Raw genomic sequence first — 12,957 nt, forward strand, 5'->3', positions numbered from 1 at the left:
CGGGGCCTGCCACAATGGGAGCGGCAAGGTGCGGGTCTCAGGCTCCCCTTCCAAGTATTCACGAGGCTGGCCTGGGGGTGGCCATTCCAGACCTTCCCCTAAAGGCGCAGTAGGTGGCAGTTTCTTTTATAAGTCTTTGGAGATTAGCATACATACCTTCCCGTTTCTCGCCCTTTTTTAAAGGAGACTGTCATGGTTCACTTAGCTGATAATTAGACTCCTGATTATTCAACTTTCCTATGTCATCCTGAAAATCCTCCTTCTCCTCCTCAGTGTGGAAGGGCTCCAGGGCTGTTTTAATTGCAGACCACACAGACCAAGCAGAGACGGGAATATCGCGGCCCTCTTGTTGTGCTCGTTTTAAGTCTGATCCGGCCTTGTCCCAATCTTCTACATTCATGGTTCCATATTCCGGGAACCAAGGAGAATACTTGTCTACCAGATGGAACAAAGATGTGAGATTTTGGGTACTGACAATTACCCCTCCGCGGCGCAGTAACTGCTGCACAAGGCTTAAGTAATTAGCGAACTTGCTCTCAGCTCGACCCACATTTTCCCAAGGTTTCCCTGGAATTCCCCGAGCGCCCTCCTTACCCTAGAGCTTGAAGTGAAAACCTACTCGGGAGTCCTTTGTCGGTCGTCCTCAGCTTTCCACGCTCTGGTGTTCCTTCACTGTATTATTTGTAGAGATTACGGGGAGCCCTGCGTTGGGCACCAGAGACAGCGTGGGCAACCGAGGAAGACCCCCGTTTCTACCAAAAAAAAAAAAAAAAAATTAGCGAGGTGTGGTGTCGCTCGCCTGTAATCTCAGCTACTCCATGAGAAGTCAGACAAAACCTGCCACCAGAGACTGATTTTCTTCTAAAATGCTTTCTCCAAAATATTTTTAAAACAAAAGGGGAAAATTGGAAAGGAAAATATTTTGGGCCCCGCAAATCACTAAGATAAAGGGAAAAATCAATCTGGGAACTGCTTAGGGCAAACCTGCCTCCCATTCTATTCAAAGTCATCCGCTGCTCGCTGAGAAGAATGCATATCTTATTGCCTCCTTTGGAAAGGCTCATGAGAAACTCAGAAGAATGCAACCCTTCCTTTCTCACCTACCTGTGACCTGGAAGCCCCCTCCTGGCTTCGAGTTGACCCACTTTTGCTTCAGGTTGTACCGGATCGAACCAGTGTTCATCTTACATATGTTGATTGATGTCTCCTGTCTCCCTAAAATGTGTAAAACCGTCAGATACAGTCAGTTTCTCTTCCTAGGTTCGGCATGTTAACGTTCTTGTGTTTTGTTCTCGAACTCAACTTTCTTATTCTCCATGCCTTCTTGCCCTTAGTTACTGTAAACAACCTTCCCCCCGTCAGTTCTAATCAATCAGTCACATCTGTTCCCTTGGTTACCTGCTCTGCACCCATTTCTCCCTTCCAAACCACACGTCCCACCATTGTAACTCACGACTCCCTTCCCCCTTCCTTATTTGGGAAAGTATTCACAAATAGCCAACGGGGTCAGTTTAGATCTTGAGGTCTGGCCCCAGCCCATGCCAGAGGTAGGGATAGCATTAGGAATAAAAACCCCTGCTTTCCTTTGTTCTGTGTGCTCTTGCGATTGTGATTGATGCGAGCAGCACGCTTCCGCAGAGGTAAATTGCGTTGCTGAGAAAACTTTTGCTTAAGTGCTGGTTTCACTTTGCGTCACCGAGCATTTATCTCCAACAAAACTAAGCTGTGCTCTGACCACCTTGGGCAACTGTCATCAGGACTTCCTGAGGCTGTGTCATGCACAAGCATCCCCAACCTTGGCAAAATAAACTTTCTAAATACTCTTTTCCCCAAATGCTCAGGGAGACTGATTTGAATAATCATAAAACTCCGAGGCTGCACTCCAGCCTGGGCGACAGAGCAAGACTCTGTTTCAGAAATAATAAAATAAAATGAAATGAAATGAAATAAAATAAAATAAAAATCAAATCTCTGGTCTCCCGCACAGCCGACTCTGCGTGAATTACTCCTTCTCTATTGCTATTCCCCCCGTCTTGAGAAATCGGCTCTGTCTAGGTAGCGGGCAAGGTGAACCCACTGGGCAGTTACAGAATTGCCATTATATTGCTTGCAATTTTATATCTATATTATGCACAAATAGCTATAATCTTGTATACAAGGTTAAATGCGAATGTGCTCCTTGCATGGTCAGATCCCAGCGCAGGAAGGACGCACCCCCTATAAACCGCTAGGCCAAAACGGTCATTCTGGCCTCATCCAGCCTCACGTGAGATCGCAATCTCCTGTCACTCAGGGCCTGAGGGGGCGGGGCCTGAAGCCCCAGACAATCAGGGACGCTGGAGTGGGGGCCCGTCAATCAGGCGCACCGCCGGAAAGGAGAGGGCGGCTTCCGGGATCTGGCTGGCGGGCGCTTTGTCTCGCCTTCGCCACCGTAGGCTCTTCCTGTGAGTCTCCGCTGCTGCTTCCTGGCTCTGGGAGGCCCGGTGGCTCTGCAGCAGCCTCGGCCACCCTGTGACCTGCGGGTGTTGGGACATCCCTAGCTGACGCCGGGACACCCGGGAAGCCGAGGAACCGTGAGTGGACTGCGCCTGGCTTCCGGAAGTGGGGAAGAGGGCTGGGTGAAACCTGCTGGAACCAGCCATGGGCTGCGGAACCTGCGGATCGAGTCGCCGGGCGCAGCCGGGCCTCAGTCACCTTCTGCGCAGGGCTGGGCGGCGCGGGCAGCGGGACCCCTGCGTCCTGTCTGTACCTGCGGGCGCCACTTCCGCCGGCCGGAGCCCTCTCGGGAACCCCGCGCCTCCCCAACCCAGGTAGTGCGGTGAGCACGGGAGGGTGATCCGGGAGAGCCCCGACTCCCTGTGCGGGGTTCCAGCGTGGGAGAAGCTGTGGTTCATGGAGCTTCCGGTCCCACCTTTCTCCCCCTAAAATTAACCTGAGGCTTTGTTAAAACGTTAAACAGCGTGTTTGAGCAAATGCGATTCATAAACGGGTACCGCAGTCATGGTTTGTGGTTTGGGGTTCACGGGAGGGGCGTAAATGAGAGGCTTTGATAAGGTGAATGAGGAAGCAAACCATACATATATATACACACACATATATATACATATATATACACATATACCCACATATATATATATATTTTTTTCTTTTTTCTTTTTTTTTGAGACGGAGTCTCACCCTGTCGCTAGGCTGGAGTGCAATGATGCAGTCTCAGCTCACTGCAACCTCTGACTCCCGGGTTCAAGCGATTCTCCTGCCTCAGCCTCCCAAGTAGCTGGGCGTATAGGCGCCACCACCACGTCCAGCTAATTTTTGTATGTTTAGTAGAGACAGGGTTTCGCCATGTTGGCTAGGTTGGTTTCGAACTCCTGACCTTAATTGATCACCCTCCTCGGCCTCCTAAAGCGCCTGGATTACAGGCGTGAGGCACCTTGGCCAAAATATTTTTCTGTTTCCAAACATTTTACATGAGAGGAAAGCGGAGAATAAATCATCTGACACTCTAAAAATAAATCTTTGTACCTCTCTTCTTTTCATCTTTCCTAAGTGTACATATTACCAAAATGTCTTTAGGTTGAGGTCCCCCCGTGAAAACTTTACAGGGTGTTGTGTTCTTAGCCACTCTCCTGTCTTTTCCTAGTCCTGGCATTTTAGAACTGTCTGGGGGATGACCCAGGATACCCACAGTGGCCATGTCTATTGGAGGGTCTAGTGAGTATCAGCCCTGGGGTCATCTCATCCCCAAGGACAGCCTGAGGTAGGGGGTAGAGTCTCTCAGGGGAGCAGCTGGATGCTCTTGGCCTTAGAGGAATCTCCTGGTATAGTTTCATCTAAAATGGTGACCCCTTAGGGTCATTAAAATTTTAGGACATTAAAATTAATGGACAATACAATGTAATGTCATGAAAGTTAGGTCATTAAAATTATTCCTCCGGCCCGAGTTTTTATTCCTCGAAGACACATTGATGGTTTGCCAATTGGATGCTGATATTGAGAGGAAAAGACATAAATGATTTCTGCTCTCTAGCTTGTCTCAGACCTGTGAAGAGAGAAAAACCATCCCAAAGGACAAGGAAAACCCACCCCAGAGAGTATGTGCAAGCACCTGAATATTAAAATGCACTTAAGGCACACAGGAGGACAAAGAGCAGTGCCAGTGCCTCGTAGGTGGTCATTGAGTACTTTACTGAACAGGATGGGTGTCCTAAGGGATAGAATGGCCTGCCGTGACACTTAGAAAGGTCTGCGTTGGAGTCAGCACTGCCTCTCCCTGAGTTTGTTACCTTGAAAAGGCTTGTCCGCTTATTTGAGTTTCAGGTTTTCACTGACTGTAAGATACATTTTGTCAGTACAGCTTGAAAGATAAAAATACTATTTCCAAAGAGGCAAGGTAAAATGATGTATTTCATTTGCTAAAAATTCGTATTTATTTCTTCCCCAGAGTGAGTGTAGTAAGTTTTAAAGTTCTGTTCTTTTTAAGGGTAATTTCAAATGGAATTGTAGGACTTAGCTTTGTAAATGCTACTGGTGAAATAAAATGTGTTAGATAAATTGATGATTTATAAAGATTCACCAAAATGTCAGTTCCCCTCTTGTAGCTTGGTGAAGAATTTATGACAGTGGACACATGTGTATCCTCTTATCTGGGTGTCTGAGTGTTGTTTTTTTGTTTTTTGGAGATGCTGTCTTGCTCTGTAGCCCGGCTAGAGTGCAGTGGCGCCATCTCTGCTTATTGCAACCTCCGCCTCCCGAGTTCAAGTGATTCTCCTGTGTCAGCCTCCCGAGGAACTGGGATTATAGGCACCCACCACCACACCCAGCTAATTTTCATATTTTTAGTAAACACAGGGTTTTAGGCCTGGCACGGTGGCTTATGCCTGTAATCCCAGCCCTTTGGGAGGCCAAGGTGGTCGGATCACGAGGTCAGGAGTTCCAGAGCAGCCTGGCCAACATGATGAAACCCTGTCTCTACTAAAAATACGAAAAAATTAGCCAGGCGTGGTGGCAGGCACCTGTAATCCCAGCTACTCGGGAGGCTGAGGCAAGAGAATTGCTTGAACCCAGGAGGTGGAGGTTGCAGTGAGCCAAGATCTTGCCACTGCACCCCAGCCCAAGGGACAATGTGAGACTCCATCTCAAAAACAAATAAACAAACAAACAAACAACAAAAAGACGGGATTTTTGCCATGTTGGCCAGGCTGGTCTCAACCTCCTGACCTCAGGTGATCCCCTGCTTCAGCCTCCCAAGGTGCTGGGATTACAGGCGTGAGCCACGACGCCTGGCCCACTCTATTTTCTTTTTATTCCCTAAATTTTAATATGTTTGAGTTTGTCTGTTCCTTTATCACTTTTTTCTTACATAAAAAAATTCTGCCTAATCCTTCATTAAAAAAAATCTTCCTGTGACTTCTGAAAGTATTCTGGTTTTATCTTTTGTATTTGAATATATAATAAGATGATTATTGTTCATGGAATAGAGAAGAATGCAATACATTTTCCCAAGTAGATGCCAGCCTGGTTTGCCTCATATTTTAAAGTGCATGTAATTTCTTTGTCTATTCTATAGTGCCTACTCTATCATTCCTCAACTTTCTATATAGATGCTGGGTCATTAAGACTTTTTTTTTCCTTTGGTCTGCTTGCTCATCTCTTTGCTAACACTGTGCTGTCCTGAATATTTTTGTTTGAAAATCTTAGAAGTATGTAGACAAGCCATCATTCTTTTTTTAGATGACTAAAAATGATTAGACATTGGTCATTTTTACTGCATATGAAAGAGTAGATTTTCTTGCCTAAAACCACCTGATTTGGGAATTTATGTGGTTTCATAGGAATAGCATCTGGAGGTGGTGATATTAATGTCATTTTAAAAAGCATGTGTCCTATTTCCTCTTATTCCTTTCTGCCTTGATATTGTGCAATAGAAATTTGAAAAATTGTTGTATTAGTATTGTTAAATATCAATTATTGGTTTTATTTACTACTCAATTAAATTTAATAAGCCTATTCTCTCTTGGTGTAATCACGTGGAATGGGTTCACTTCCACAGTTAACAAGTGACAGCACATGTAAAATATTGTCTACCAGGGAAATTAATGGAACACTAGTGTTCAGACTGTGTTTTTGTGTCTGGTTCCCTAAGTACCACTGCAGTGACACAAAATAATAGACTTTCAGCAGAAGAAGTTTTGGAAAATATACTGCATAAGCCATTTAGATGCAGTGAGTCATTCTTATTACTTGGGTTGGTGGAATCCCTTTCAAAATGTAAGTTCCTAATACAAACAAAGATTGAACTTTGCGAGCAGGTATTTTTAAGAATAAGTAGTCTCAGGACTGATAATATTAACGCACTTATGCACATCAGGTAGGACTTTAGTATTACAGATACTAGAAATGTACAAAGTGAAGTTAAAAGGTAACTCCTAGCAGCATATCGTAATCTCACTCCCTGGATTCTCTAATGAGATGGGTGTTTCTACTTTGCTGTTGCCTTTTTGAATAATTCAATTCTAGCATTAGTACTGCTGTGTGGGAGGGAGTATGTGTGAACAGAGTAAGAGTTGTGACAATCAAGTCATAGAATAAATGCTTGGAAATTTTAGAATCATGTAAACAGCTTATGAATTGAGTATACATTCCCAGTGCTCTCAGTCTCACTCATCCTTCTATCCACATGTGTGGAATGTTTTAGGACTCCATGGCTTTTGAGGATGTGGCTGTGAACTTTACCCAGCAGGAATGGGCTTTGCTAGATTCTTCTCAGAAGAATCTCTCCAGAGAAGTGATGCAGGAAACCTGCAGGAACCTGGCTTCTGTAGCTAAGAATGACAACACATTTCACTTAATTACAGAAGTATTTCCCTATCATCAGTGCTATTTGTGATTTGGAATGGGGCAAGGGAATGATTTGGTGAATAAATCAGGCATGGGCACTGTGTACAATGAACATGAAATCTAGTAATGTTTCTATAGTTTGAAATAATTCATGATAATTTTGTGCATCTGCATTTTAGGAAAAAACGGAAAGACCAGAATATTGAAGATCACTTCAAAAAACGGGAAAGATACAAGATAATTTGCACCGAGAAGAGGAAATAAAGTCCTCTGAAGGAATCTTAGCATGTCATGAATTTGAAAACAAGCAATCAAAGCAAATAAGAGTCACTTGAAATTCATTTCCTTTTAGAAAAATTTCACCCAAAATGTAACATACATCAGTGTAGCAGTCAGTGTTTGGAAAACAGTTTACTTGAAAATAGTACTACAAAATTGTGTATATGAATGTTACTATTTTGGTCATAGCCATGCAGGTGGTAGCTGTGTTTTCAGTAGTAGCCCATTTACTTTCAAATAATTCAGTCATGGCACAAAAACAAAAACAAAACAAAACAAAAATGCATTTTCCCTAGTATTGGTAGCAGTGTAAGTCAAAGACCTATGAATGAGTAGAAAGTTATTAAACCAACCAATAGTAATGTGCTTGTCATTTTTTTTTTTACAGAAATCATATGGTACAGAGACTGTGTGAAAGCAAAGAAGGTAGTCAGTATGGACAAGTTGTCAGCCACATTCCAAATCTTGATCTGAATGAGAACATTTCTACTGGATTAAAACAATGTGAATGCAGTATTTGTGGAAAAGTCTTTGTACATCATTCCCTCCTTAATAGGCACATCCTAGCTCACTCAGGATACAAACCATATGGAGAGAAGCAATATAAATGTGAACAGTGAGGGAAACTCTTTGTTTCTGTTCCAGGTGTTAGAAGACACAAGATAACGCACAGTGGAAATCCAGCTTATAAATGTACGATATGTGGGAAAGCTTTTCATTTTCTCAATTCAGTTGAAAGACATCAGAGAACTCACACAGGAGAAAAACCCTATAAATGTAAACAATGTGGTAAAGCATTCACTGTTTCTGGTTCTTGTTTAATACATGGATGAACTCACACTGGAGAGAAACCCTACGAATGTAAGGAATGTGGGAAAACACTCAGATTTTCTTGTTTTAAGATGCATGAAAGGACTCACACTGGAGAGAGATGTACCAAATGTGATAAAGCCTTCAGTTGTTCCACTTCCCTTCATGACCATGGAAGCATTCATACTGGAGAGAGACCCTATGAATGTAAACAATGTGGCAAAGCCTTTAGTCGTTTGAGTTCCCTTTGTAACCATAGAAGTACTCATACTGGAGAGAAACCCTATGAATGTAAACAATGTGACCAAGCCTTCAGTCGCCTCAGTTCCCTTCACCTCCACGAAAGAATTCATACTGGAGAAAAACCCTATGAATGTAAGAGATGCGGTAAAGCCTACACTCGTTCCAGTTACCTTATGCGCCACTAAAGAAGTCATGATATAGAGGTTGGGTGTAGTGCCTCAGCCTATAATCCCAGCACTTTGGGAGGCCAAGGTGTGTGTATTGCTTGAGCCCAGGAGTTCATAACCAGCCTGGATTAAAACAATGTGAAACAACCTGGGCATCGTGATGAAACCCTGTCTGTACAAAAAATAAAATAAAGCCGGGACCGGTGGCTCACGCCAGCTACTCGGGAGGCTGAGGCAGGAGAATGGCGTGAACCTGGGAGGCGGAGCTTGCAGTGAGCTGAGATCGCACCACTGCGCTCCAGCTTGGGCGACAGAAGCAGACTCCGTCTCAAAACAAAAACAAAGAAAATAATTAGCTGGGCATGGTGGCACATTTCAGTTGTCTTAGTTCTTTTTCAAGGACATAAAAGGCCACAGGGGCTTGGGGGGAAGCCCTGTGCATGCGGATCACGAGGTCAGGAGATCGAGACCATCCTGGCCAACATGGTGAAACCTCGTCTCTACTAAAAATACAAAAATAGCTGGGTGTGGTAGCATATGCTTGTAATCCCAGCTACTCAGGAGGCTGAGGCAGGAGAATCACTTGAACCCAGGAGGCGGAGGTTGCAGGGAGCTGACATTGTGTCACTGCACTCCAGCCTGGTGACAGAGTGAGACTCCATCTCAAAAATAAATAAATAAATAAATAAATAAATAAAGCCCCTTGAATGTAAGAAATGTGGTAAAACATTTACTCTTTCCCATTCCCTCATAAACATGAAAGAGCTCACACTGCAGAGAAACCTTAAGAATGTAGGAAATGTGGTCAAGCCTTCAGATTTTCCTGAAGATTTGGGAGGGCTCAGAGTGGAGAAAAGGTTTTGAATTTAAATTTATGGTAAGGCCTTCGGTTGTATTAGTTCCATTTGAAGACATCAGCTCATTCCTGAGAAAAACCCTATGAATGTCCAGAATGTTTGAGTGTTTCATTTCTCTCATACCCACTCAAGGACATATGTAAATGCACGCTGTAGCTGGCTGGACCTTGTAAATACAAGAACGTACACAGGATTAAAACTCTAATAGTTTAGAAACTGCAAGAATATTTTCAGTTTTAACATTTACTTGAAAAGCCGTGTGAAAACTCCCACGGGAAAGAAGTTCTGTAAGTGAAGCTTTTCTAATTTGGAAAGCCTGATGCAAATTAATTATCGTGCAGTGCTTGAAAAAAAATCTATGAAATGTTACACAAGTTACAAGTATATTGTTTTTATCAGTGGCCCATTCTTAAAGAGTCTTGAGTATGCATTTCACCTTGTGTTGCAGGGAAACCTTGAGGTGAGAGTTCTGTAAATGTTCTTTAAGCAGTAGTACTTGAATTTCATAGATAATGATATTTTCTTAAGTCTGTTGGTAGAATTTTTGTCTATTCATTTGATAATGTGCTGGATTCATGGTTGAATTTGGATGTTTTTCTAATATGTAGGTCTCCCGACCCGCGGGATAGTCGAAGCAGGCCCTGGAAGAGGGGGTGGGAATTTGGGGAACAAGAGATACGAGAAATGGAGACAAGACAGTGCTCTGATCAAGTCTTCTTTAATGGCGGTAATGCAGTGCCTTATATACACTTGGAGGGAAAGGGGTTGGGCCAGAGGCGGAGATGATCTCATCGCAGAGGGCGTGACCAAGTAGGTATTGGTTTCTCTGGTCGAACGTCATGTTGCACCTGCGCTGTCAGGTAGTAATTTTCGCGGGCGCGGGAAAAATAGGTGAAGAAGAAGCAGGAAGAGCGCCATCTTTTATGAGGTATTAATACAGGGAAAAAAGGCAAAGATAGGGAGAAGGTGTGGGGTGGAAACGAACATAGCTCAGGCGTCTTCAATCGTCAGCTACTACTCGCTATGGCCGGGGCGTGCAGCTCCGGACATGTAGGTAAGTTTAATTTTTTTTATTTCATTATTATTTCTTTTTGAGATGGAGTCTCACTCTGTTGCCCAGGCTAGAGTGCAGTGGTTCGATCTCGGCTCACTGCAACCTCCGCCCCCTGGGTTTAAGCGATTCTCCTGCCTCAGCCTTCCGAGTAGCTGGGACTACAGGTGAACGCCACTACATCCAGCTAATTCTTTGTATTTTTAGTAGAGACAGGGTTTCATCATGTTGGCTAGGCTGGTCTTGAACTCCTGACCTCATGATTTGCCCGCCTCAGCCTCCCAAAGTGCTGGGATTACAGGCATGAGCCACTGCGCCCGGTCAGGTAAGTTTCATTTGTATGTATTGTCCTGTGATTAATGGACCAGTGAATAATTATTGTGAATTCTTGGGATTGTCTTACTAGCCTCATTTGGCAAATTTTGATTATCCCTTGTCCATTATACACATCCCACCTATTTTTGTTAAATGAAAAACTACTCTTGATGTAAAGATATTTATTTTTTGCTAATAATGAGTTGGTATTAATTCCTAAGTACATACAGTTTACCCAGGAGACGGAGCTTGCAGTGCACTGAGATCACACCACTGCACTCCAGCAAGGGTGACAGAGCGAGATTCTGTGTCAAAAAAAAAAAAAAAAAAGGAATATCCTCACTTTTTAAATGCTATACCACTCTCTACGCTCAAGTTAATCCCTGTTTGGGCCTGTGGGAGCTTACACCATCCTCCTGTATGTAATTAATAACCGATATCTGGCTTATCTGTTTAGTAATAGATGTTATGTGTTTAACGGTGTCAGTAAACGTAGGGTGCTAATTCCTTCCTCACCAGTGGGGTGCATGAGACGCTATTGAAACAATTGGCAACACGAATGGAATGGATCAGCCCTCATGAAGGACACCAGCTCAACTTGACCTACCTGCTGTGGGCTGACTGTTCCGTAACACATCAGCAGTCACCTGGGTCAGAACCGTGAGCTGACGATGGGCGTTCCCTTTGGTCTGCACAGTGTTTTGTGGTCTTCAGGTGTTGTCATCTTCTTCCACACTAAAATGCTCTCATCTCCTAGACATCAATGTTTAACTGCACCCCAGCATGACCTTTGGCCTGTGCTTAGCAGGCAGTTTTGAGGCCCTGGCTTATGAATGCACAAAAGCACAGCACGTAAGCCAACACTTAAGTCCTAATTAGCAAGAATCAGGCTGTATGTCTGTAGTCCCTGCATCTGCTCTGGTCACCATCTCTGTGTGCTTAGGGCAGCCATGTGAACATTATTAATTATTTTACACTCCAAGACAATAGTTATTATGTAAGCAGAAGTAGTGGCCTTGTTTGTTTCTTGTGCTGCTGCTCCCCTTGCTGCTATACCATACACCCTCCTGATGAGGTGTACATCTATGGTGCCTCATGGTTCAGGCACTGCTGAGTAAAGAAAATGGGAAGAACTAGTTTGATATTAGCCCCTACCGAAGCATATGAAGAAGCGTCTCAGCTGCTTTCATTGAAAAATTCCTGGCCAGTGTGTGGGCTTTTCTTATAACTGCTGCTTATCAGCATGTCAAAAGTCTCATCTTTGGACTGCAAGTCTTGACGGCCTTAGTTATAGTGGCCTTACTGTATGTGGAGCTAACCCCCGGAAGATGGAGTGACACTCTCTGGAGGATTAGGTGGTCTCCTCCAATGTGGGTTGATGGGCTTCTGAACTCTTTCCTTTAACCATGCAGAGAGTCTACACTGCCAGTGATCATGTGCCACAACTCTATAGATGTAGAAATTCAAAATATTCTGAAATAGTTTCCATTGAAAGGAAATAGAAAAGCGGTCTGGTGCCACGCTCCGGTTAAGAGAACTAGTAGATGGCTCACAAGAACACTCTGTCGCTACTGTCTGTGCCTCTGTCACAGCAAATATCCTGATCCTTCAGTTTTAAGGGTGCAGGGCCATTTTCCTCCCTTTCTTACTGGTAGTTCTCAAGATTACTGTATGACATGCTGGGAAGGCAATATCCTGATAATCAAGTGACATTGGTCAGAACAGCCCAGGCTCTGTTATAGTCCCTGCTCGAAACAGAATGGCCTTTAACGCTTGTGTCCAGCAAACCACATCCTGGGAGAAAACTCAATGTGGGCTTCTTTCTGGGGTCCCTCAGTTGTAGTGCAAGTGAAGCACTTATAGTCAAAACTCTATCCATCTGCTCTGGGTAGCCTTCCTGATCTTGTGGTAGTGGTTCATATTGAATCCTAGACTTCTGTTGTCTTTTGTTTGCTATTTGTAAGTAATAAATTCACTTCATGGAATTTATCTATGAATGTATTTGGCCTCATTGTACTCAGAAAAGTTGGTAGCCATTGCACAGTGAACCCGCTTCATAACTGGTGAAAACACCTATGGCCCCCTTGTGCCACAGCAAGGAGGTTCATTCAGCCAAACATAAACTTCATGTTTATAAAACCCTATAGCACAATTATTACCATGTGGGAGGCCTTTAACAATGGTGATGCTGATTTGAAAAACTCTGAAGGAAGAAATTTACCCAAATGGGTTGGGTACATGGGAGTTCCTCCTAATTCCAAGAAACCCTTACTCCCCTCCACCTAAAAAGAGTGGAGAGGCCGGGTGTGGTGGCTAAGGCCTGTAATCCGAGCACTTTAGGAGGCCGAGGTGGGCAGATCACAAGGTCAGGGGTTCAAGACCAGCCTGACTAACATGG

The 12,957-nt window shown here is 43.9% G+C and overlaps 1 pseudogene; it reads left to right on the top strand.

Annotated features, from left to right (window-relative positions):
- The first annotated feature begins 2,184 nt into the window (after positions 1-2,184).
- LOC139356928 (zinc finger protein 669-like) lies at positions 2,185-12,548 on the top strand (annotated as a pseudogene).
- The last annotated feature ends 409 nt before the right edge of the window (positions 12,549-12,957 follow it).

The sequence above is a fragment of the Macaca nemestrina genome, chromosome 10 (assembly GCF_043159975.1).
Source record: "Macaca nemestrina isolate mMacNem1 chromosome 10, mMacNem.hap1, whole genome shotgun sequence".
NCBI classification, from domain to species: Eukaryota; Metazoa; Chordata; class Mammalia; order Primates; family Cercopithecidae; genus Macaca; species Macaca nemestrina.